At 38.8% G+C, this 26,645-nt stretch overlaps 1 protein-coding gene across 4 annotated transcripts in view; it reads right to left on the bottom strand.

Annotated features, from left to right (window-relative positions):
* Positions 1 to 16,934, bottom strand: part of CEP350 (centrosomal protein 350) — a 155,040-nt gene extending 138,106 nt beyond the window's left edge. For 3 of the 4 annotated variants that reach the window (XM_032318667.1, XM_032318670.1, XM_032318669.1), the window contains exon 1: positions 16,532 to 16,934. The gene's annotated coding sequence lies outside the window, so the exon portion shown is untranslated. The other variant, XM_032318668.1, reaches the window with a different exon arrangement.
* Between the last annotated feature and the right edge of the window lie 9,711 nt (positions 16,935 to 26,645).

Below are 26,645 nucleotides of genomic sequence, written 5' to 3'. Positions count from 1 at the left end.
ATTTGGTATGAAGAAAAAGAAGGGACAGAGACTATTTTGCATTAGGAGGCCTCAGCATACCATCTTCATAAAAGTTAAATATTCTGTTATCTAGTAATAAGTCTGTGACAACCTTCCACTTCTACAATGGCAGAGAGCCATGGTTTTCTTATAAATGCTTCTGAGAGTTAGATCATTTCATTAAGTTGACATTTTAAAAGTTATTTTATTAACTGTATTAGAATAGCTAAAACCATACTGTCAATAACTATGACATTCACAAAAGGGTTAATAAACTTGCAATAGCATGTCAGATTGCTTTATTTTCTAAGACCTGTTATCTGTGAAAGTCCAAATTTAAATGATTGTCAATCATCCCCAAATTAGACTTTCTTCTTTACTGTGTTTTAAGATACTATAGTTAAGGCATACAAAAAAGGTGTAAGAAATAATAATATACATCTATGTACTCATCTCTTAGTTTAAGAAATAAACTACTAAAAAATAAATAAATAAATAAACTACTGTAATTTGGCTGAAGTCCCGTGTGTACCTCTACTCATCTCCATCTCCCCCCATCCAGAAGTAATAACCACTATCCCAAACTCAATGCTTATCATGTATATCCTCCTTGGACTCTGAACATTTTCCAAAACAAATGGCAATCCTTCCTATTCAGCACAAAACAAATTATCTCAAAGTATATCTTTAAAACACTATGTTGTATACCTGAAACTAATGTAACATTGTGTGGCAACTAAATATATACATATAATGTTCCCAAAAAGATTAAATGAAACTGTGTATGAATGTATTACAGATGTCAATCACTGTGTCTGCCCAAATACAGCCCCCTCTCTGAAGAACAAGCACCCCCATTCCCATCCACAACCCTTCACTCCCCCTATTGCTGACTGAAGAACTGTGAAGAACTAACTCAAGAGTGGCCTATCCAGTCCCTGGCAAGAAGAGATCGAAGAATTCTAGAATGGAATGTTAAGCAACTGAGTCAATGAGCTGTGAGGAGTCAAGCTGAAAAATCATGATAAAAAGCAAGATGGAGATCAAAGAAAAACAAATGAGAGATCATGTAGATTCCCAAAAAAAGGGGAAAAGTGGCCTTGTTCTTAGCCATTTTGTAGTTCCCATAATACCACTACTTCATTTTCTGCTCCTGCATTCTTTGAGACCTCTCTGCAGTCTTACAACAAACTTCCTTTTATTTCTCTTTATTTAAGGGAAAAAGGGACAAAATCCTAAAAATAAAAAGAGGATTCCAAGAAGTCACTCATTTCAGCCTCTAACTCATATAGAGGAAATAAGTTAGGAGAAATACATGTGAAATATATTTCAAATAGACTATAGAGGGGCACCTGGGTGGCTCAGTGGGTTAAAGCCTCTGCCTTCAACTCAGGTCATGATCCCAGAGCCCTGGGATCGAGCCCCACATGGGGCTCTCTGCTCACCGGGGAGCCTGCTTCCCCCTTCTCTCTGCCTGCCTCTCTGCCTACTTGTGATCTCTGTCTGTCAAATAAATAAATAAAATCTTTAAAAAAAAAAAAAAAAAAGACATAGCTAGAGTTCATTCCCTAAACATGGCAGAAATTTTCATTACCTCCCTATCTTCTTTTCCTAAATTTTCTTCTTTTCCTAAATTTTCTCCAGCAATAATAACCTTCAAGTCCAAATGTTAATGACATCTATCATAAATCTTTCCCCAACCGTTCCTTATCTGAATTACTACTTCATCTGTTTCCCCAATAGCATTAACTTTTTTTTTTTTTTAAGATTTTATTTATTTGTTTGTCAGAGAGAAGAGCACAAGCAGAAGGCGCAGCAGGCAGAGGGAGAAGCAGGATCCCTACTGAGCAAGGAGCCGGATAGCCTGAGCCAAAGGCAGATGCTCAACCGACTGAGCCACCCAGAAGCCCTCCTTTTCCTTTCTTAGGGGTATTTTCCAGCCTGGCTTTTTAAACTATCTCTTCTGCTTCTGTGATTATGTTTCTTGTTACTTCTGTTGATTTATCCCAGTCCCTCCCCTGTTTGTCCTTTCACTGGCAACCTTGCCTTTGATTCTTCTATTCTTTTCTGTTTAAGTTGAGATCATAACAGCTTTCAACATTGCCAATTGTTTTTCTGTTCATGGAAGGTCTGGGCTGATGGAAAGGTAAATAAGATGTAGTCCTTAAGGACCATACAAACTTGTGAAGAGACTGATACACATGTGATATTTGTAACTTTATAACTTTACCACATTGTCTATTATTTGTTTATGTGTGTCACAACATTGTGAGTGAGCATTAAGTGCTCAAGGAATGTTTACTGAATGAATGAATGAATGAATGAATGCTGTGTATGTGTGTGTGTGTGTGTGTGTGTGTGTAATGATAAGGGCTCTAAAAAGGTAACAGAGTGTGCAACACCTGGGTGGCTTAGTTGGTTAACCCTCTGCCTTCAGCTCAGGTCATGGACCCTGGGATTGAGCCCAACATGGTGGGCGGTGGGGTAACCATGAACGCAGCTAATAGTTAATAATCATACCTACCATTTTCTGTGTTCCTTCTGTGTGGGCCAAGTATTGTTGTTTTCCACATCTTATTTTCAGTCTCCATCACAACCCACAATCCTCTCCCTTATTTGCCTTTTACTCCACCCCTTTACCTAAATCTCTGTTCAATGCAACTGGAAATCTTTATTCTTCTCTGTCCCCCTTCCCTTACATACTCTCACCACAGGGTAGGAGAAAAGTGCAAAACGTACCACTACCCTACCATTTCCGTATGCATTAAAACCCCTTATTTACCCTTTTCCCTCCTCCCATTTCTTCCCACTCTATTTTCTAGCAAAAAAAAAAAAGAGCCTTTTGCTCTCTGTGACCCTAAGAACATACTGCACAGAGAAACTGCCCCCATCTGGACCTGGCTCCACTCCGGGGTTTCTCTTGTCCTCTTCTGCTCTTATCCTGGTGCTCTTTTTCTCAGTGGGGTGTGTGTAACAAAACAACCATGAGCTTTTGGGGACCTTTAACATTTTCTTTTTTGTTTATAAAAACACTAAACACTGAATTCCAGAGAACCAAAAATTCTCCCTCCCTACCAAGAGAGGGGCATATCTTCTGCTCCATACCTTTTTCTGTTTTTCTTTTTCTTGCTAATGCTTTTAAAAACAAGTGAGTTTTTTTATATAAAGTTTTTAAAGTGTGAAAGAGAAGGATTTATATATCTATTTTACTGATGAAGAAACAGTATCAGAGAGACCATGGAAACAGTCCAAGGTCATTCATCAACAGATCTGGAAATTAAATCTAGATCTCTCTCTCTCAAACCTCTGAAAGCCTCTAATAAGCATTCACATGATGCCTCTTTGAATATGTAAACTCAACCACTATTTCTAACATTATCCCCTGTCCTCTCACATAACTTCATTAGAAGGCACTTAGCTTTCTCACCTCAATTCTATCCTCCTCAGAACCTCTGTTCCATGGGGAGCCTGGGTCGCTCAGTGGGTTAAATAAAGCCTCTGCCTTCGGCTCAGGTCAGATCCCAGGGTCCTGGGATCGAGCCCCACATCGGGCTCTCTGCTCAGCGGGGAGCCTGCTTCCCCCACTCTCTCTGCCTGCCTGCCTTTCTGCCTACTTGTGATCTCTGTCAAATAAATAAAATCTTAAAAAAAAAAAAAGAACCTCTGTTCCATTAACTTCAATGCACTTTAACTTCTTTAGAGAATGCTCATTTAAACTACATGTCTTGACTGTGATCAAACTCACAGGAAAGGACAGGACTTCCTCACATTTGTCTACAGATGAAGCATTTTATTCCACCCTCCTTTCTAAACGGCAGGTAAGATGTTTCAGCAACCTCCTTGGTGTCGAACCAAACTGTTCTTCCACACTTATAAAAAACCTTTTCCTCAATCTGACCCATGCCATCCACTCATTTAACAAATATCTGCTGAGGGCCATGTATGCAGTAGGAATGAAAAGTACTAAGCAACTGGGATATAGCAGTGAAAAGGAACATGGCCCCCATGCGAAAGAAATCTAAAGGGTTACTCAGAAGTAAATATTCCACAATAATATTGATATTCAACAAATATTACAAATGGGATGAAAATAATTAAGGGTAAAAAAGGAAAGTGCCATGGAAGCATGTAACAGAAGGAAATTCATCTAATCTAGGAAGTGAAGAGGAAGGTGTCATCAAATCTAAGACCTAAAGAATGAATACAGGTGGGCAAGAAAGAGCTTTCCAGGCAGTAGAAGCAGTATTTGGAATGGCCATGAGACAAAAAAGACACAACATGGCTTAAGAAACCAAAAGGCCCATGTGTCCGAAAGGAAAAATGTCAAGAGATAAAGCTGGAGAAGGAAAGGGACAAGATAATGTGGGATTTCCAACATGATTTGTTTTTAAAGGATTAATTATTGGGGCGCCTGGGTGGCTCAGTCATTGGGTGTCTGCCTTCAGCTCAGGTCATGACCCCAGGGTCCTGGGATTGAGTCCTACGTTGGGTGGGAAGCCTGCTTCTCTCCCTCCCACTTCCCCTGCTTGTGTTACCTCTCTTGCTGTGTCTCTCTCTGTCAAATAAATAAAAATCTTTAAAAAAAGAAAAAAAAAGATCAATTATTGCCTACTCCTCTCTTATGACCATACTTACGAGAAGTCAATAAGAGAATCTATATCACTCCATTGCATTTTGTCTCCTTACTGTACTGCAAGCTTCTTAAATTTCAGAGAACTTAAGGATACATTTTGTTTTTTAAATTAGAGAGAGGGTGGAGGAGCTGGAGAGGGAGAAAGAGAATCCCAAGCAGGCTCATGCCCAGTGCAGATCTCAACACAGAGCTCTATCTCACAAAACCAAAACCATGACCTGAGTTGAAATCAAGAATCGGACACTTAACTGGCTGAACCACCCAGGCAGCCCAAAATTAAGAATACTTTTATTACTCGTTTAAGTGACTCAAGAGTTTCATTCTAGTGTCCATTTTACAGTGAGTGAGTTTAACTGGCATCTTGTAGAGAAACAAGTTGTTTCATGCAAAAAAGCCAGAAGGATAAATGAACAATGCTGCTTTGTTCCGACTAAAGTCAAATCACAAGGACTAAAAAAAGAAACTATATTTGACATGGTTCTATTTACATTATATAAAGTATGAAACACTCAAAACAATAAAAAAAAATCCTAAAGTTAGCTAAGGATGACTCTAACTTGTCAACAGAAAACAAATACAATTTCACTAAAGCTATAAAAATGATATAAAAAAATCTGGTTAGGATGAAACATAAAAAGCAGAACACCTTATACCAAACAAGTATGCAACTTAAAAAAAAAAAAAGCTATTTATTTGCTAACAAACAAGGAGCCCAAACTTTGAAGTATCACCCAAATACCTCATAAGGGAAGCACAAAGTCTCAGGGAAAACTAGCAGTCAAGAAATTTAAAAGAATTACATTTACCATTTAACTTCCCCACTTATCATGCAGGCTAAGAGTTTATAAAGGGGGAAGAACTGGAAAAGAATACAAAAAGTAACTTTTAAAGCAAAGAAGCCATGCTAATACTTTATCTGTTTTAAGATCTCCCCATCTCCAAGTTCTTTCAAGAAATTTCAACAATCAGTTACATTTTCCCTTGGGTATATGTATGTCTAGCCTCTTCCTCTCACCAAGATTCTTCCTATCATCATGTATACTCAATCTTCTTTCTTAAAACTACACTAAAGTCCCACAACCCAGCACCCTCTCTTTTTCCTTTATAAACTTCTCAAAAAAGGTGACCGAATACACTCAGTCTCCATTTAGAAATATTTTTCACTCACTTTTCAAGCAATTCCAATGTGGCTGGCACTCCCATTTCTCCATAGCAGTTCTCAGTAAAGTCACCAAAGATCTCTTCATCTCTAAATCTAATGGGCATTTTCTTTTCTTTTCTTTTCTTTCAATGCAGGGCTTGAACTCATGACCATGAGATCAAGACTTGAGCGGAGATCGAAGGTCGGATGTTTAACCGACTGAGGCACCCAGGCACGCCTAAGCATTTTCAAATGAAAACTCATCTTGCTTGGCCTCTTGGCAGCATTCATCACAGTTAACGACTCCTGAAGCACTCATTTGTCTTGGCTTCAATACGCTATACTCTGCTTTTCCATCTTCTCTCTAGTTCTCTCTCTTAGTCACCTCTGCTAGCTAGTCCTTTTCTCTCAAATCTAGAGATTCAAACAGGATTGACCATGGGCCCTTTTCTAACACTATACTCTAGGTGATGTCACTATGCCCAAGGCTTCGAATACCATGTATATGCCAATGACTGCCAAACTCTAGCCCGGATCTTATCTCTGATATGCTAACCCACATATCAAACCTTATTCAGAAACCTCAAAAGCACATCTTACTCACCATCTCCAAAAGCCAACTTATGATTATTCCTAAAAAACAAGCTTGAGGTATTCTCTCAGTCCAGATGTAGAGCCAGAAATATCCATAAGAGGTGATTATAACTACATGAGCTTATTCTATAATCTATACCTTATTCTATAATTTATATTCTATAATCTATACCACCACTTCCAACCATGGTCCAAGGATCTCTAAGGGTCCACCTTTCAAGGGAAGTCTATGAAACCAAAACTATTTCCATAATAATATTAAGACATTACTCCTCTTTTTCACTTTCATTCTGAGTATGTGTAGTGCAGGCTCCTGAAGGCTGCATGATATAAGTTATCAGAACAGATGGAATGCAGAAGGAGATAGGAGAACCAACCCAGAGGTCTTCTATTAAGCTAGACATTAAAAAGATTTAGATGTCACTCCTTTCACTAAATGTTTTTGTTTTGGAAAAATAGTTATTTTTCATTTTAAAAATGTTACCTGTTTATTTTAATATGGATTTATTTTAAATAAATTAATAAGTATATTTAAAACTTCCATATCATGCATCTTTTCCAACCACAACGCTAGGAAACTAGAAATCAAACACAAGAAGAAATATGGAAAAAAAATACAAATATATGGAGGTTAAATAACATGCTACTAAAAAAATTAATGGGTCAACCAAGAAATCAAAGAGGAAATCAAAAAAATACATAGAAACAAATGAAAATGAAAACACAACCATCCAAAATCTCTGGGATGCAGCAAAAGATACTCTAAGAAGGAAATTTACAGCAACACCAACCTACTGCAAGCAGCAGAAAATTTTCAAATAAACAACCTAAACTGACACAAAAAGAACAAGAAACAAAACCCAAAATCAACAGAATGAAGGAAGGATAGAGCAGAAATAAATGAAATAGAAACTAAAAAAAAAGAAAAAAAAAAAAAAAGCAAGATCAATAAAGCCAGGAGCTCTGGTTTTTTGAAAAGATCAACAAAACTAATAAACAGTTAGCCAGACTCATTAAGAAAAAAGAAGAGAGGACTTAAGTAAGAAATGAAATCAAATGAAACAAATGAAACAGTAATGTCAACCAACCCTAGAATTATAAAGGATTATAAGAGAATATTATAAAAAATTATATGCCAACAGATCAGACAACCTGGAAGAAATGAATTCCTAGAATCTTATTAACTTCCTAAAACTGACTCAGGAAGAAACAAAAAATTTGAATATATCAATTACCAACAATAAAATTAAATCAGAAAAAAAAAAACACAAAACAAAAACTAAACTGCCAACAAACAAAAGTCCAGGAATACATGGCTTCACAGGTGAATTCTAGCAAACATTTACAGAACAGCTAACACCTATTCTTCTCAAACTATTCCAAAAAAATCGAAGAGAAAGGAAAGCCACCCTGATACCAAACCCAGATAAAGACACTACAAAAAAAAAGAGAACTACAGGAAAATATCTCTGAACACAGATGCAAAATCCTCAACAAAATATTGGCAAACTGAATCCAACAATACATTAAAAAAAAAAAAAATTTCACCACAACCAAGCAGGATTTATTCCTGGGATGCAAGGGTGGTTCAATATTCACAAATAAAACCAATGAGATATTGCACATCAACAAGAGAAAGGATAAAAGCCATATGATTATTTCAAGAGACGCAGAAAAAGGATTTGACAAAAAATGGTGTTGGAGAAACTAGACAGCTACATGCAAAAGAATAAAGCTGAGCCATTCTCTTACACCACACACAAAAATAAAAACTCAAAATGGATTAAGGACCTAAGCATGACATGTGAAATCATGAAAATTCTAGAAGAGAGCACAAGCAGTAGCAACATTTTACTAGGTAGGTCTTCTGAGGCAAGAGAAACAAAAGCAAACACAAACTATTGGGACTACACCAAAATAAAAAGCTCCGTGCAGCTAAGGAAACAACCATCAAAACTGAAAGATCCCTGAATGAGAGAAAATATATGCAAGTGACATATCCAAAAGAAAAGTTAGTATCCAAACTACAGAAAGAACTTATAAAACTCAACACATACACAAAAACAAATAACTGATTAAAAAATGGGCAGGACAAATAATATATTATATGTTAATTTCTTTTTAAATGGGCAGAAAAGGAGGGGTACCTGGGTGGCTTGGTCAGTTAAGCATCTGCCTGCAGCTCAGCTCATGATCCCAGGGTCCCAGCTGAGCAGGGAGCCTGCTTCTTCCACTCCTCCCCACTCATGCTCTATATTGCTTTCTCTGTCTTTCTCCCTCTCTCTCAAATAAATAAATGAAATCTTTTAAAAAATAATAATAATAAATAAACTTTAAAAAATGGGGCAGAAGAGGGGACTCCTAGGTGACTCAGTCCATTGAGTGCCCAACTGTTATTTTCAGCTCAGCTCATGATCCCAGGGTTGTGAGATCGAGCCCCACACTGGGCTCATGCTGCATGTGGAGGCTGCTTAAGATTCTCGCTCTCCCTCTCCTTTTGCCCCCCAGCTTTGTCCCTCTCTAAAAGAAATTTATAATAAAACTAAAATAAAAAATGGGCAGAACACACAAACCAGACATTTCTACAAAGACAACACATAGATGGCCAAAGACACACATGAAAAGATGCTCAATATCTCTCACCATCAGGAGAATGCAAATCAAAACACAATGAGAGATCACCTCACACCTCTCAGAATGGTGAAAAATCAACCATACGAGAAACAGATATAGAGAAAAAAGAACCCTCACTGTACTGTTGGCAGGAATGCAAACTGGTGCAGCCACTATGGAAAACAGTATAAAGAGTCCTCCAAAAATTAAAAATACAGCTACCGTATGATCCATCCAGTAATTCCACTACTGGGTATTTACCAAAGAATATAAAAAACAGTAATATGAAAAGATACATGCACCCCTATGTTTATAGCAGCATTATTTACAATGACCAAAATATGGAAGCAGACCAAGTGTGTGTGTGAGATGGATTATTAGTCAGCCATGAAAAAAAAATCTCGCTCTTTGCAACAACATGGATGCAATCTAAAGCATATAATGCTAAGTGAAATAAGTCAGAGAAAGGCAAAACCATACGCTATCACTCATATGCGGAATTTAAGAAACAAACGAACAGGGTAAAAAAGAGAAACAAAAAAACTGACTCTTAACAATGGTGAACAAATGGGTGGGTGAAACAGCTGAAGGGGATGAAGAGTACACCGATCATGACGACCGCGACTCCCGGGCAGAACTGCTGACTCGCGTATCGTACACTTGATACTGATATAACACTGTATGTTAACTATACTGGAATTAAAATTTTTTTTTTAAGATTTTTATTTTTTTGACAGAGAGAGAGAGAGAGATCACAAGGAGGCAAAGAGGCAGGCAGAGAGAGAGGGAAGAACCAGGCTCTCTGCCGAGCAGAGAGCCTGATGCGGGACTCGATCCCAGGACCCTGAGATCATGACCTGAGCCGAAGGCAGCGGCTTAACCCACTGAGCCACCCAGGCACCCCTGGAATTAAAATTTTTAAAAAACTAGTATGTTTAAAACTTCTAACATAGTAAATACCAATAGATATAACCCACGTAAACAAAACCCTTTGAAGCTTTTAATAAGTCAAGAGTATGAAATGGTCTGGACACCAGAAAGTTTGAGAAATGCTGATCTATACTTATGGTATACACACAAATAAGATCAAGATGACATTTTATGAAATAGCAAATTTTCAAATATCTTCTAGCAGCAAATTCTCCCTTTCCATTTATTGACCAGGCTCTCTTCAGTTATATAGATTTGACTCTATTTATTGGGCTCCTACTATGTGTCTGGTCCTGGAGACAGAGATGAAAGAAATTACTTTGTTTTGGCTCTCCCAGAGAATGTTTACCATGCCTTTGCTACATTCAGTTCTCTCATCTCTATCAGATCCTATGTAACAACCACAGGTGCCTAAAAGAATGAGAAAAGACAACCCTGCAATAGTCATACTATCTCGTCTAAATATAAAATGGACAAATGTAGGGACCACGCTAGAAAAAAAGGAGAAAACATTCCAGCTCTAGGTCAGACCTATTACCTGTTCCAAGTAAATTCTCAGAATAACCAACACTCGCATAATATAGTATAATACACAAACACAAATGGCCTGAGAATTCAGCCTCACCTCTCTTTACATTTTAAATACAAAAACCAGGGGCACCTGGGTGGCTCAGTCATTAAGTGGCTGCCTTTGGCTTAGGTCATGATCCCGGGGTCCTGGGATCGAGCCCCCCATCGACCTCCTTGCTCAGCAGGAAGCCTCCTTCTCCCTCTCCCACTCCCCCTGCTTGTGTTCCCTCTCACTTTCTGTCAAATAAATAAAATCTTAAAAAAAAAATAATAAAATACAAAAACCCCCAACAACTACTTTTACAAATGCAAGGCTGAACTACTGTAATCAAAGAAATCCAGAAGAAAACTGTGTAACGTTTGGTCCCAGTTTGGCCTCTGGAACATAAGTGGCAGGTGAGGATCACAAAGAACATAATATTCCCCACTGACAGCCAATATATATACATTTTGGCTATGTAGTCAGGTATAGCTCATTCTTCTATAGTGTCACCTATAGTCAGGTATAGCTCGAGCTATACCTGACGAGCTATACCTGACTATAGGTGACCCTAGTCTTTTACTTAAGAAAAAGTAACAACAATGAACAAGACCAGGAACAATGTTGAGGATGCAGGGGGAGTCCTAGAAATACCAGCCTATACTTTGCTTACCCACCATCTAGTTATCCTGAATGCTCACACTGCCAAATTAATTTCAAGGAATATATGTCTATAAAAGTGTCTCACAGTTCACAAGTCAGGATTACTTTTTTGCCATAAAGTGTAAAATTCATTTATAAAAAGATATATACATATATATCTATTATAACCCTATTAAAAAATGTATTTCTTACTGTGAGGGTCCTAGTCAAAAGAGTTGGAGAGGTTCCCATGCCTTTTCAGTTCACAGAGCTCCCAGTGTCTCAATAAGTTTCTCATGGTGCCCCCAAGCACCAAAAAAATAGATAGCAGTTCCATTTATTAGATACATAACAATCAAATAAGGCTTTGTGTTCTAACAACTTAGCAACCGTTTGAAAAATACATATAAATTGAAAGGGATGTTTTAATAAGTCACCACAGTGACTTATTAATGGGATGTGTGCACCAGCTATACATTACACAGCTTCTCAAACCTTGAAATCACTTTGGACACTGCCACTTTCATTTACCATTCACAGTGACTTTTGCACAGTACTTGCTTTTTATCACAGCAGCCCCCCAAGCGCAGCTTTTTTAAGACATCCTGTCATTCGAAGAAATGTAGCACAATCTCACAGTCAATGCCTCAAACTAATAGTTTGAGCAGTGTGTCCCACAGATGTCAAATATCACACAGATATCCCACAGCTGTCAAATATTACTGTGTTTCCCTCGAATATTTTTAAATATTCCACAGTACCTGTGTGAGTTCACTACAGTGCTCCAAGGCACCTCATGGCACAGCTTGGGAATGCTGGGTTTAAGGAACACTGATCTAGCCTATGTACTTACTTTGTAAATGAAGAAATGACACTTAAGATCATAAAGCTAGTAGGAAATAAACACTTTTAAGTTTAACCTTCCGTCACCAAAAGATTTTGAAAGAGAATCTCACTGTGATATCATGTTGATGAAATCTACAGATCTCTGAAAAACAAGTAAATTCGAAAATGTATTTATATGACTATATAATCGAAGAAACTGTTTCAATGTTTTCTTTTTTAGAAAAAGATGTTTCAAAAATTATAAAAGTGGGACTTTTAATAAACAATACAAAAGTGTCTAAAGTAAAAAAAGGAAAATCATCCACTCCTACAGGGATAACACAGCTAATTGTTAAACATCTATCCTTACAGACTCTTTCCTATGCACACAAAAAGTTGTAATAAAATCAAACTAAATTTCTTTGCCCATGTGTTTATTTCAAAATCATATTCCACAGTGTTATGCAATTATTTTTCTCACTCAATATTTTATCATGAATATTCTTCTATGTCAGTACCTAATAGTAATTGCAAACACTTAAATATGTATTGGTGCTTACCATGCTTACTTACACCTGAAATAGCAACTCATTTAATTCTCACAACAGCCCTGTCAGGTGAGAACTGTAATTATATCCACTTTATAGATGAGTTTAAGTAATTTGCTAATGGCTGTATCTAATAAGTGATACAACTGGGATCTGAACCCAGAAACTTAGTTGCACAGTCCCTGCACTCAATTAGACGGTCAGCTGCTTCTCATGAAAAGAGCTACCCCTCAACCTGTTAATAAGTGCACAGTACTTCACAGCATAAATATACTATAATTTCAGCCATTCCCCTACCAGATGGGACATTTAGAAAACTTTTTATTTACAAATTCTACTGGCATTCACTTATAATAGCATTAAAATGAACATTCTTATAGATTTGCTCTTGTTCTTTGTGCTAAAATTTCTGTAAGATAAATTCCCAAAAACGAAATGATGAAATGTGTGCCCTTTTAATTCTGATAAGTAACACCAAATTTCCTTCCAGAATATTGTCCTAGTTGTACCAATTTATAGTCCCAGTAACAGAGGAGAGGGTTGAGGTCTCTCAATATTAATATAAATTAATATTTTTGATTCATGGAGAGGTCTACTTTGAGTTTTCACTCTGATGTAGAATGCATGGATTGCTCAGTTGGTCACAATCATGGTCTGATTTCATTATAACAATCTGACATTAAACAAGTGAAGACTTAGCAGTCTTCTACAGTGAATTCTTCATCCAGTTATGAAACCACTTTGGGTGAGATATTTCCCCTATATGATACTGTTCACTTATGTGTAAAACATGGGAATTGGACTAGATGGCCTTTAAGACTTAAAACTCCCAATGCTGTAATTAAGAAGTGACTTCAAGTTATTAATAGCCTATAATTATAGTACTAATTAGGTCAGGGTCTTAAACCTTCTATTTTCTTTAAATTATAGTAACTATTGCCAGAACACCTAGACAAATCATTAAAATATCCAATAAAGTTTTCAGGGTCCACCTGTGGCTTTTTAATCACAGGCTTTCATTCCCTGCTACCTAGCCAACTGGAACATACCTCTGGAGTATATGCTTAATAAGAGTTGATGTGGTGCCTAGGAACATGACCCAGTGTTTCGTTTTGTTTTCTAAACACTATGCCAAGACCACTCTTTAGTCAATTTATTCAACTAATACTTACTGATTAGTTTGCTATATGCTAGCCACTGGCCACACAATGGTTAACAGAAAATCTCTGCCATCGTGGAACTTACAGACTAAATGAGGATGGCAAATAACCAACCAAAATAATCACTAGTAAATGTAAAGTTATACCTGTGATAATAATAAACAAAAATCTATTAGGGCAGAGAAAAAAATGCTATTCAATCTTTTGATTGTGTTTTGGACTATCTGTGACACTAGAAACTGTCTGAGATGGAAAGAAAATGTCAATAAAGAAAATTATTTCACAACTTGTCCCCTGCTGCAAAAAAGAGCAATCACAAGTGTAGATTGCAAGTTAACTTTTTAAATCATCAGTTCTACAATAAAATCACCAAGATGCTACTACTCTTCAGTTATGCTACCATGTGGACCAAATACTGGTTTTTCATAACCAAGGGTATAAATGATTTTGATTTTAATTACCAAAAATGACAGAACTAAGAGTATCCAAACAAAATGAGAGACGACAGATCAACCACAATTTCTTAAGAACACCGTTCAAGCAAAAAGTACATATAGCCGTAAAGCCATCTACTATAATAATTCATGACTTGCTCATAATTAACAAAAAGTATTGAAAGTATTGTTTTTAAAGAACAACAATCATCAGCATAAAGGAGTTAGTGGCACGTCAAAAGGAGCAAAAATAGAATTTTTTTTTTAGATTTTAAAAATCCATGGTCCAGAAGTATCTATATTACTATTCAATTTAAAAATAAAACTAATTTGGGGAGCCTAGGTGGCTCAGTGGGTTAAAGCCTCAGCTTTCGGCTCAGGTCATGATCCTGGGGTCCTGGGATCGAGCCCCACATCGGGCTCTCTGCTCAGCGGGGAGCCTGCTTCCACCTCTCTCTCTGCCTGCCTCTCTGCCTACTTCTGATCTGTCTGTCAAATAAATAAATAAAATCTTTAGATAAATAAATAAATAAATAAATAAATAAAACTAATTCTACAATGTTAACTAGAATTGTGTTGATCATTTCACAATACATATACACAGAACCATTACACTGTATACCTAAAGCTAATGTGTCAATTATACCTAAATAAAAATAAACAATTCTAGATCTGCAGAAATAAGAGCATCATTCATGTAAATGAACTTCCTTGCATGTCAATTTCCACAACTGCAAAAGAAAATATTTGCCAAACCTACCCCGCACTGCTGTAAAGACTAAATAAAATACCGTATGTGGTGATACACCAAAAAATGTCAGTTAATTTAACCTGCTGCTTCGTTTTTGCTGCCACTATAATACAGCAATTTAACAAATAAAATTGGTTAGGCAGGGATTCCACCTCCTTTCTTCTGTCCATGATATAAAAGAAGTGTTATAAAATGGGCAAAAGACTGGCAATCAAAAGCATTTAAAAAAATTCACAACTTCATAATTCATAAACTGATTACCCCACAGGTTGACTGTTTAAGTAGTAACACTCTTACATAATAATCTGTCTCAGAGAATTAGGGAAATTATCTCCCATACGTATGAAATTGTTTAGTTATTAGACCTCACCATCATTACAAACACACATTACAAAACACACACAGACATTACAAAGTCCTGCTACTATGAAAAAATGAGATACATGTATTTATCCACACACACAAGGTACTTTAGCTTGATGTTTATCTTCTGATCAAGGCATCTTAAATTCAATGCAATGAGGCTTTAGTGCTTCACATCTACTTTATTACACTGTTCGCCAAATTTGCACACCAAAACTAATTCATATTACACATCCATGGATTTGAAGCAACTTCTACCATTGGTCTAACAACCAATCCCCCAACGTCACAATCTCGTTATTAATAGCACAGCTTTGTTTAAAAACAGTATTTTAAACTAAGAAATGTTTAAAGTGGAGAGCAGCTTTCAGGATCTTACCATTGCTTTTACAAATCGTTTCAAGCTGTTGCTAGGTTGGCCTAAGATAGCCTTTCCTTTAAAACCGTCAAATACAAGACAGGAGGAGGCATCGTTAACATGGCAACATAACCATTAACCATTAACGACTTTTCCAAATTCAAAACAAGGATCACCATCAAAACAAAACAAAACAATCAAAACAATCAGGTGGAGTGCATGGATACTGACTACTACTCCTGACACCCTGTCCTTTATGAAGGATCTTTGCCTTTATGGAAAATTTGCTACTACACTAAAACCACATTTAAAACCGTATGCCTATATGCAACTTCCTGAAAACTACAAATCCAGCGAAATTCCAAACCGTATTTGTGGCATTAGCTAAATATTATTTACCATGTTGGTAAATACATTTTAAAAAGAAGGCGAGGAAAACACTGACAACTTTCAAAGCGTAAAGCTTTTTTAAATCCCCCACTAAATCATTTGTGAATAAATCGGTGGACTACATTGAGCAGCTGCTTGACTGGAGCACACCAAAGTTTGCCCTATACTTGAGAATGTTTATCCTCACCAAAAAGGAACAGAAACCAGTCATCCTTCCCACTGGAGCCACTTGCCCGGAATTTCCTAAAATATGCCTGATCCGCAAGTGAAGAAGGAGCACTTCTCCGGAGACCAAAGGCGAGAGGTACCTTAATCTTTCGCAGAGGAGGGGCGGGGAGCGGGGAGAGCCCGGGCTGGTTAAGGAAGGAAATCCATCTTCGGCAGACACCGGTGGGACCTGAAATCCAGGTCTCAGGACGGCCCTCCCCGCAAAGGCTCAGGACCTAGGGAGGTTCCCCGAGGGGGACGACAGGCTGGGCCAGGGCTCCCGGCGCCCCACCCCGCCTCTCTCGCCGCCACCGGGGACCCGGGACCGCGGACAGAGACAGCAGAGGCTAAGCGAGCGTCCGCGGTCCCAGCCACGTCCTCCCGCGGCTCACCTGAGAGAGTCGCCTCCGCCCTCGGCTCCCACGGTGCATCCCGCGGGGCCTGGCGGAGGGTGCAGTGATGCCGCCCCGACCGGCCCCAGGGCTGCCGGGCCTGGCCTCCCCGCTCCGGGGACGCACCGGGTGCCCGCCTCGCACCGGTTCCCGGGATCCGCCGGGCTGCAGAGAAGGAAGGAGAGGCGGAAAGGCTGCCTCCCCTCCCCCACAGCAAGCCTCCCCCTGAGCTGCGGCTCTCTGCAGTTCCCTCTGGCGCAGGTCCGGCCCCCGCTCCCCCGCCCGGGAGTCACTTCGGCAGCGGCGGCCCAGTCGCCATTACAGCCCAACAACTGACACGGAGGAGGAGCGGCGCCGGCGGCAGTGGCAGTGGCGGCCGCGCGAGGCAGGGCGGGAGCAGTCGGGGCGCCGGCAAACCTCGCGAGAACTGTCCCCAGACGATTCCACAGGAGTACAACCTTCGGTTAGGGCCATGTTGAGTGTGGCTAAAAGGCTGAGAGAGAGCTAAAACGAAGAAAGGTCACTCGGAAGCGCCATGTTTAGTGTGGCGCATGTGTGCCTTGCAGGACTCGGGAGGAGCCAGAGTAGATCCGCAGCGGAGACCTCCCCCCCACCCCCTCCCCGCTGCCTGCCCTCCTTCTTCCGACGCTAACTGGGCCTTCTGGCTTTGCAATTCGTACCCGGCCAAAAAAAAAAAAAAAAAAAAACAAGGTTGGGGTTGACCAGGATGAACTCAGAAGTCGAAATTGCTGCTTCTCAGAGTTTACGATGTTTCACCAGTTGTCGTCCAAGGAAATCTTCACCCCAGTCAGTTTCAGAGTCATCGCCGCTCTGCGGCTGCTGCAGTTACCCACGGCTGTCAACTGTGGCGGTTTCATTCGCGAGAGTTACAGTTCCGTTCAGCATGCAGTATCTAATGGCTAAAGATTCAGGAGCAAGTAAAACGGAGTTTCCTCCCGTTAGGTATAGGCATCGACAGAACGGTGCCTTGAGAGACGCTCTGTGATCAACGTATCTTTATCCTCTTCCCCCAGTCTCCGTATGGTGAATTCTGTCATGTGTCGGGACCTAGCTTAAATGACCTGCCTTCTGCAAATATTGCCACCCTCCGCTAGGTGCTCACTTCTCACCGGCTCTCTGCCCATCACTTTCCTCCACCGCTTGAACAACTCCGATAGCTGTTTATCCAGAGGCAGTTTCTCATCTTAAAGTATCATGAAGACCCTTTCGTCTCTCTGTACTCCAGTAGGGCCTAAGTCAGTAACTAGGACACCTAGGTGCTCGATAACTGCCTGGTGAGTGGATCTCATCAGTAGAAGCAGGAGGCAGTAACTGCTCCCTCTTTGTAGGGCCTTTAGCTCTGCCTGAGTAGGACGTAAGTGGATGTGAAAAATCCTGCACATATGTAAAATGTGTACTGTGACTCTAGGTAGCTGTGCTGGAGGAAAGAACAGGAAATGTGGGTATCCCAAAGGTGCGGGTGCTAGCAAGAAAACAACATAAGGAAAGAGTTATTTTGTTGTTTTCCCATCCATTCCGTGTAAAGCGGTGGGATAGATGATTTTCATAGGTTATTTCGCTGAATTTATACAACCACCCTATTAAGTATTATAAAACTTTTTTCAGAGGAGGAAGTGGATTGAGAAAAGCTAAGCAACTTGCCCGAAATTATACCATCGGTAAAGGGCAACTATGAGATTTGAGGTTTTCCTTACTCTGAAGCCTATTTATACTTCTCCACCCCCATGCTGCTTCCTGGGAAAGAGAGAAAACACCAAAAGTTCCTGTCACTTTGCGGAGAGCAATGTTATCTTCCTATCAGCCTATGCACAATTTCCACCTCTTGTCTCTTGTGCTGATCCCTGCCTCTCCTTTGCCTCCCAAACACCTCAAACACAGCCATCTTTCTCCTTTGTGAGGTGCCATTACTTAATTGTTTATACCCTACACATTAGCTCTTGAAGCATTTAACCATATTTTACTGTAATGAATACTAAATTGCTATTTTTTTTAAAGATTTTATTTATTTATTTGACAGAGAGAGAGAGAGCACAGCAGGGGTACGGCAGGCAGAGGGAAAGGGAGAAGGAGGCTAACAGAGCAAGGAGCCCGAAGTGGGGCTTGAAAACCGGGACTCCGGGATCATGACCTGAGCTGAACACAGATGCTAACCACTGAACAACTCAGGCACCCCCTACACGGCAGTTTTTGAGTGAGATCCTAAGACAAACTGAATAGCAGCAAGTAAATTATGAAACAGACATCCAAGTGGCAAGTTTGCAAAGAAGTACTATGTCACCAGTTATGCAATTCTTGGCCCCTCTCTCAAGACCCTTCAGCCTGGTCAGTGATATGAAAGGCTTGAGAGATTGTAGACTCACTCAATTTGAGGGGAGGATTTTGGGGGAGAATAGGCAGAGGGGGTGCAGAGGTTCTTTACCTCAAACTAATGAGAAGGGCTTTGAGGAGACATGCAAAGCTTGATGTGTGCACCAGAATCTGGAAGCCAGAGAAACCAGAGGCTGGATTCAGCTTGAAAAAGCTATAAGAACCTCAGCAGCCAAGTAGAGAATGGTACCCACTGAATTAATTATTCCTGCTCCAAAAGAGGAGGCAGATAACTGAACCTGAAGTCAGAACCCATGTAAATAGTGCCCTACTGTTTGAGTTAAGAAAAGGCGGAGAGATCTACACTATTTGCCTGTACATGTATAAGTTATCTCTACATAAATGGAGAGGACATTGCTAATATTGGCTGTGTAGAAGGAAACTGATGACGGTGAGTAAGAGAGAGATTTATCAGTTGTACTCTTTAATACTTTAAGAATTTTGAACCAGGTGAAAATACTAACCACTTAAAATTAGGAATTTAAGAGGCGCCTGGGTGGCTCAGAGGGTTGGGCCTCTGCCTTTGGCTCAGGTCATGGTCTCAGGGTCCTGGGATCGAGCCCCACATCAGGCTCTCTGCTCAGCGGGGAGCCTGTTTCCCCTTCTCTGTCTAGTTGTGATCTCTTTCTTGGTGTCAAATAAATAAAATCTTTAAAAAAAATTTTTTTAAATAAAGATTAGGTATTTTCCTTAAAAAAAAAAAAAAAAAGAAGAAGAAGAAGAAGTTAAAATTGAAGGAATCTTCCTAGAAGGGTGGCCTGCCAGGGTGAGTGGAACCCAGAGAAAGAAGAGTATTTGCCTGGGGACCCAAGATGAAGGGACATTGGGAGTGGCCAGCTGGAGGAGGGGCAATCACAGGAGCATCAACAACAACATTCCGCAGGCAAGACTGGAAGGATCCGAAATGGGGAAAGGGAGAGAAGGAGGAGGAGATTTAAAAAGCCCTAAGGAAACTGGTATAGCCACTGTGGAAGAGAGTAACGAATGAAAAATAGAATGATCATGTGATCTAGTAATTCTACTTCTGGGTATTTACTCAAAGAATACAAAAAAACTAATTTGAAAAGACATGTACACCCCTACGTTTATTGCAGAATTACATACAGGAGCCAAAATATGGAAGCAGCCCCAGTGGGATCTGCCTATCCAATTCGTATCCACATCTTCTTATCCACTGATATATGGACAAGAAGATGTGATTTACATACAGTGCAGTATTACTCAGCCATAAAAAAAGAATGAAATCTTGTCATTTGCAACAACATGGATGGATCTAGAGAGTTTAGAGCTAAGTGAAAAAAGGCAGAGAAAGACAAATACCATATGATTTCACTCATTGTGGAATTTAAAAAACAAAACAAACAAACAAAGAGGAAAAAAAGAGAGACAAACCAAAAAAAAAAAACAAACCCTCAGCTATAGAGAGCAAATAGATGGTTACCAGAGGGGAGGTGGGTAAGGGGAATGGGTGAAATAGGTGAAGGGAATTAAGAGTACATTTATCATGATGAGCACTGAGTAATGTATGGAATTTTTGAATCACTATATTGTACACCTGAAACTAATATGACACCATGTTAACTATACTGGGTTTGAAATAAAACAAAAATTTAAAAAAATATATAAAAATACTACCACCAAAAAAAATAATAATAACAATAATAATAATAAATAAAAAGCAGTAAGGCAACGTGGTCCACCTTTGGAACATCGAATAAAAAAACTTAGCAAATGCACAAAATAATTGAAGATCAGTAGCAACAGTTCAGAAAAGTTCAGTGATTTTAAAAAAACAAACTGTAACACCTGGCTGATTCAGTCAGTGGAGCAAGTGATTCTTGATCTCAGGGTTGTAAGTTCAAGCCCCATGTCAGGATAGAGATTTCTTAAAAATTAAATCTTTAAAAAAGAAAAACCTAAAAACCAGGGGCGCCTGGGTGGCTCAGTGGTTTGGGCTGCTGCCTTCGGCTCGGGTCATGATCTCAGGGTCCTGGGATCGAGCCCCGCATCGGGCTCCCTGCTCCACAGGAAGCCTGCTTCCCTCTCTCTCTCTCTCTCTCTCTGCCTGCCTCTCTGCCTGCTTGTGATCTCTGTCTGTCAAATAAATAAATAAAATCTTTAAAAAACAAAACAAACAAAAAAAAAAACCTAAAAACCAATCTTTAAAAATGGCAACCATTTGCCACAACATGGATAAAACTTGAGGACCTTATGGTAAGTGAAGCAAATCAGACAGAGAAAGACAAAAATATACACATAATATCAAATCTTTAAGCTGTACCCCAAAAACTAATACAATGTTTATATCAGTTATATCCCAATAAAAAATAATTTTTAAGAAATTTAAATGGTAAGATGTTCTAATCACTAGCAATCTGAGAGAGACAAAATATAACCACAATGAGCAACCATCTCCCACCAGATTGGCAAAAATGAAAAGTTCTGATAATACCACATGTTGGCGGTGACATAAAGCAATGGGAATTTTTATGCTGTGTAAATTGGTATAATGATTTGGGAAAACAGTTTGCAGTGAAGTTGAAGATGTGCCTATGACCCAACAATTTCACTGAAAGTGGTCCACATTCTCAAACTCATTGTTACTGGACCACAATAAAATGAAGAGCTTGTCCAAGTATTTAAATCAAAAGTGTCATTAAGCACTCTTCAGGTGAGCTGACACTTTTTTTGAGGTAAGGTTTTGTTGATGAAAAGAGTTGGTATACTGATTTATATTCTGACCCACACTCCTTATCCCAGCTCAGATTTGTATTAAGTAGGTAACTAACATAAATAAACTGAGGTGCACAAGGAGACGAATACAAGAATTTTTATGGAAGCATTGTTTATAATAGAAAAAATAAAAAATAATATGCCTGTCAATAAGAGAATGGGTAAGCAAGCAGAGGAAAATTAAACACTGAAACAGCAAATACAATGAAAATAAGTTAAAGAATAAATCTCACAAATAGAGTTTTTAAAAAGGAAATTACAGGGCCACCTGTAATTAATACCTCAGTCGGTTAAACACCTGCCTTTGGCTCAGGTCATGATCCCTTACTCGGGCTCCTTTCGGAGTGGGAAGTCTGCTTCTGCCTCTCCCCCTACTACCTCCTTCTCTCGCTTGCTCACTCTCTCAAATTAATAAATTAAAAACAAACCTTTAAAAAAATTAAAAATTAAAAGCAAATTACAAAAGGAGATACACAGTATGAAACCTCTTCCAGAGATATTAAAAACACGTGCAAGTATTGGTAAATGCTATTTAGGAATCCGCACAAATGAAGCAAAATATTTTTAAATGCCCAAGAATAAAAAAGAGTAAATTCAGAGGTATAATTATGTCTGAGGTAGCAGAAGGAGAATTAATATGTGGAATAGGTGAACATGAGACACTTAAACAGTATGGTAACGTTTTATTTCTCAGGCGAGGTGTGGATGTTTGTATTGTTATCCTTTTTAGCTTTTGTATAGCTAAAATATTAAATATTATATTTTAAACATAAAAATAGGGTGCCTGGATGGCTCAGTTGGTTAAGCGGCTGCCTTCAGCTCAGGTCATGATCCCAGGGTCCTGGGATCGAGCCCCATATCAGGCTCCCTGCTCAGCAGAGAGCCTGCTTCTCCCTCTCCCTCTGTTACACTCCCTGCTTGTGCTCTCTGTCTCTCTCTCTCTGTCAAATAAATAAATAAAATCTTTAAAGATAATAATAATAATAAATAAATGAGAGTTTTCAAATGTAGGGAATAAGAAGAACAGCCAAAATGGAAGAGTAAAAGATATATATAAAACATAACTATATCATGTATTTTATATATTTTAATATATAACATAAATATAAATATATCATACATTATATATTTTATCATATACCATGAATGTACACTTTAAAATATTAATATTAATATTAAAAATATTAAAAAGTTAAACTTTAAAAATCTTAAAATTCTCATTCCAAATAACCTGTGAATAAATTAACATTGTTTTTCCATAAACCAGTTGCTGAGAATGAAAACCTTGGGAAAACAGAAAAGAAACTTTCATATTTGAGTAGCAGAGCTTTGTTAATCCAACCTACATGTCTCTGTGTCTCTCTCTTTACACACACACACATGCACACACTGGTTATGTCATTCACTTTTATTTTCACATTTGTTTTAGGCAGGAGGGACATTACACTTTACAATGACCAGTAACATCGGAAGCCAGTCAGAATGGACCAGGGTTAGAGACTTTCCTTTCTGGCCTGAATAAATGCCTTCGTTGTTAGATCTTGGAAGTGATTTTGTTGAGGGAGAGCAGCTATTTAGCAATTGCTGCAGAACTATTTTTTTTTTAAGTTTTTATTTAAATTCCAGTTAGTTAACCTACATTGTATTAGTTGCAGGTGTACAGTTTAGTGAGCAAAGGCTTATGTACAACAGCCGGTGCTTATCACAGGTGCCCTCCTTAATCCCCATCAGCTGTTTCACCCATCTCCCCATTCACCTCTTCCCCTGGTAACCATGGGTTTGTTCTCTACAGTTAAGACCCTATTTCTTGGCTTGCCTCTCTCTCTGTTTGCCCCTATGATCATTGGTTTTGTTTCTTTAATTCTACATATGTGTGAAATCATATGATATTTGTCTTTCTCTGACTTTATTTCACTCAGCATAGTACTTTCTAGCTCCATCCATGTTGCAAATGGCAAGATTTCATTCTTTTGTTATGGCTGAGTAATATTTCATTATTTACCTATACCGCATCTTCTTTATCCATTCATCATTCGATGGACATGTGGGCTCTTTCCATAATTTGGCCATTGTAGATGCTGCTGCTATAAACTTCAGGGTGCATGTATCCCTTCAAATTGGTATATTTTGTATTCTTAAGGTAAATACCTAGTAGTGCAATTACTGGATCGTAGGGTAGTCCTATTTCAACTTTTTGAGGAACCTCCACACTGTTTTCCACAGTGGCTACTCCAGTTTGCATTCCCACCAACAATGCAGAAGGATTCCCCTTTCTCCACATCCTCGCCAACACCTGTGTTTCTTGTGTGGTTGATTTTAGCCATTCCCACAGGTGGGGGCTCGTATCTCATCACACATTCAATTTGTATTTCCTTAATGATGAGTGATGATGAGTATCGTTTTATGTGTCTGTTGGCCATCTGGATGTCTTCTTTGGAAAAATGTCTATTCATGTCTTCTGACCATTTTTTAATTGGGTTAGTTGTTTTTTGAGTGTTGAGTTTTATAAGCTCTTTATATATTTTGGATACTAACCCTTTTTCAGATATGTCGTTTAGTGCAGAACTATTTTAATATTTAAACAACCAAACCAGTGCAGACTAAATGTCACCTAAGAATTAGTTATGATATGATTACAAGATTTGCAGTGGGCTTTGACCCACTGGGTTAATCAGCCTTATAGCCCTAAATGAAAAACACAGCAAAAATTTGCTGGTGGTAAGAACACGCCAGACCATCTTAGCAGAGTCTATATTTTACTGGACAAACCTGTAGGTATAAGTGTATGCTTAACAGCATATGTTTCTCATGCTTGATACCGTTCAGTCTGTCCTGAGACCATGACTCAGCTCAGCAAAATTTTCCTGAGATTTTGAGATTCTGTGAGAGGGCACATGATGAAGCCTCATTGCTGCCAGAAATACGTAATGTGGAATGTACCTGAAAGTTCTTTGAGGATCCAATCATTCATAGTCATAGATAATATGACATAGATAGCAAATAGTGTTTGAAAAAGAGGAACTTGGGATTTGAGCTCATTTGTGACTCAGAATCTCATTCTTCTTTGGTGTAAAAAGTTACCTGACCATTGCAAAATGCCACAGCTTGAAAGAAAAGAAATTCCAACAAAATGAAGTCTAGTAAAACTAAAACAGAGCCCTTTACTCCACACTTTACTTACAACCTCCTAAATAAATATCAAAACAGATTGGTTCTGGTTTACTCCTAGGTAAAAGGTTTACCCTTATCTGGGAAAGTCAAGACGCCACTCTTAAGAAAGAGATTAGAGAGATTCTCAATGAATTTAGCAGCAAACAACCCTAAGTAAGCACAAACTAATATTTAGATGGTCTGGGAATTTGTTTTCTAACATTAAAAATGATCTTAAAACTCTACACCAGGGGTGACTGAGTGTGTCAGTTGGGTAAGCATCTGATTCTTGATTTTGGCTCAGGATAGGATCTCAGGGTTCTGAGATCAAGCCTCACTTGGGCTCTGTTCTGAGTCTGGAGCCTGCTTAAGATTCTCTCTCCCCACAAAAAAATTTTAAAAAAATTAAAAAAAGAAGATTCCCTTTCTCTCTGCCTCTCCCTCCCATTCCTGTGAGCATCCATTCTTTCTCTCTCTCTCTCTCAAAAAAAAAAAAAACCCACTCGAAATAATCTATAAATACAGCTAATATTGACTTTACACAAACTAGTTGTTGAGAATGAAATCTTTGTGGTAGAATACCGCAGGGCTTATAAGGGCTTGAATCTTTCATATTGAGTAGCAGGGCGTTGTTGATCCAACCTAGATCTGATTCCACATCCTCTATTCACACTGACTTGTCCTGTGATTCTAGAACAAGGAATTTAACCTGGATGGATCTAATAATGTAAGTAGGGATTCTGATTTTAGGGTACATATATTTCTCTTGAAGTATAGGACATGGCTTGCAGATGTACTGGGACTGTAGGACAGACAGTTAAATCCTCAGTAGGATCTATACTTTCTCCCACCCTGTTTTTGAGTTATTCATTCATACTGGTTGGTAAAGGTCGCTAGAATTTGGGAAGTACATCCTGTATTGTGTCAAGTTAACATGGAAAAGATAAACATGTCCTTCACAAATGGCATGCCCCTTCTTCATGATCACAAGTAAAACAAACTTGTTTTAAAAACCCAGACTGGGGTGCCTGGGTGGCTCAGTTGGTTAAGCATCCCAACCGTGACTTCAGCTGGGGTCATGATGTCGGGGTCCTGGGATAGAGCCTGCATTGGGTTCCGCGCTCTCGGGGGAGTCTCCCTCTGTCCCTCCCCCTGCTTGTGTGTGCTCTCTCCCTCTCTTTCTCTTTAAAATTAAAAACAAAACAAAACAAAAAAACCAAACTCTTACCTATAGAGAAGAAACAGGGGGTTACCAGAGGGAAGGTGGGCGGGGAATAAGTGAAATAGGTGAAAGGAATTAAGAGCACACTTACTTTGATGTGAGCATTGAATAACTATATTGGACACCAACTGTATACTGCTCAATAAGTATATTGTACACCTGAATCTAATTTAACAGTATGAAATTTAAAAAATAAAAAATAATATAAATAAATAAAGCCTGTTTAACAGAATGCTGTGCCTTTAGTTCTAACAGTTAGTGAAAAACGGAACGGATAGACGGACAAATTCATTCTACCAAGCTGGTGCAACCACTCTGAAAAACAGCATGGAGGTTCCTCAAAAAGTTGAAAATAGAGCTACCTTACAACCCAGCAATTGCACTGCTGGGTATTTACCCTAAAGATACAAACGTAGTGATCCGAAGGGACATGTGCACCAGAATGTTTATAGCAGCAATGTCCACAATAGCCAAACTATGGAAAGAACCCAGATGTCCATCAACAGATGAATGGATAAAGAAGATGTGGTATATATACACAATGGAATACTATGCAGCCATCAAAAGAAATGAAATCTTGCCATTTGCGATGACGTGGATGGAACTAGAGGGTATTATGCT

Source organism: Mustela erminea, chromosome 17, assembly GCF_009829155.1.
Source record: "Mustela erminea isolate mMusErm1 chromosome 17, mMusErm1.Pri, whole genome shotgun sequence".
In the NCBI taxonomy this organism is placed as follows: Eukaryota; Metazoa; Chordata; class Mammalia; order Carnivora; family Mustelidae; genus Mustela; species Mustela erminea.
The sequence above is the reverse complement of the archived record's forward strand: the minus strand, read 5'-3'. Positions and strand labels throughout refer to the sequence as shown.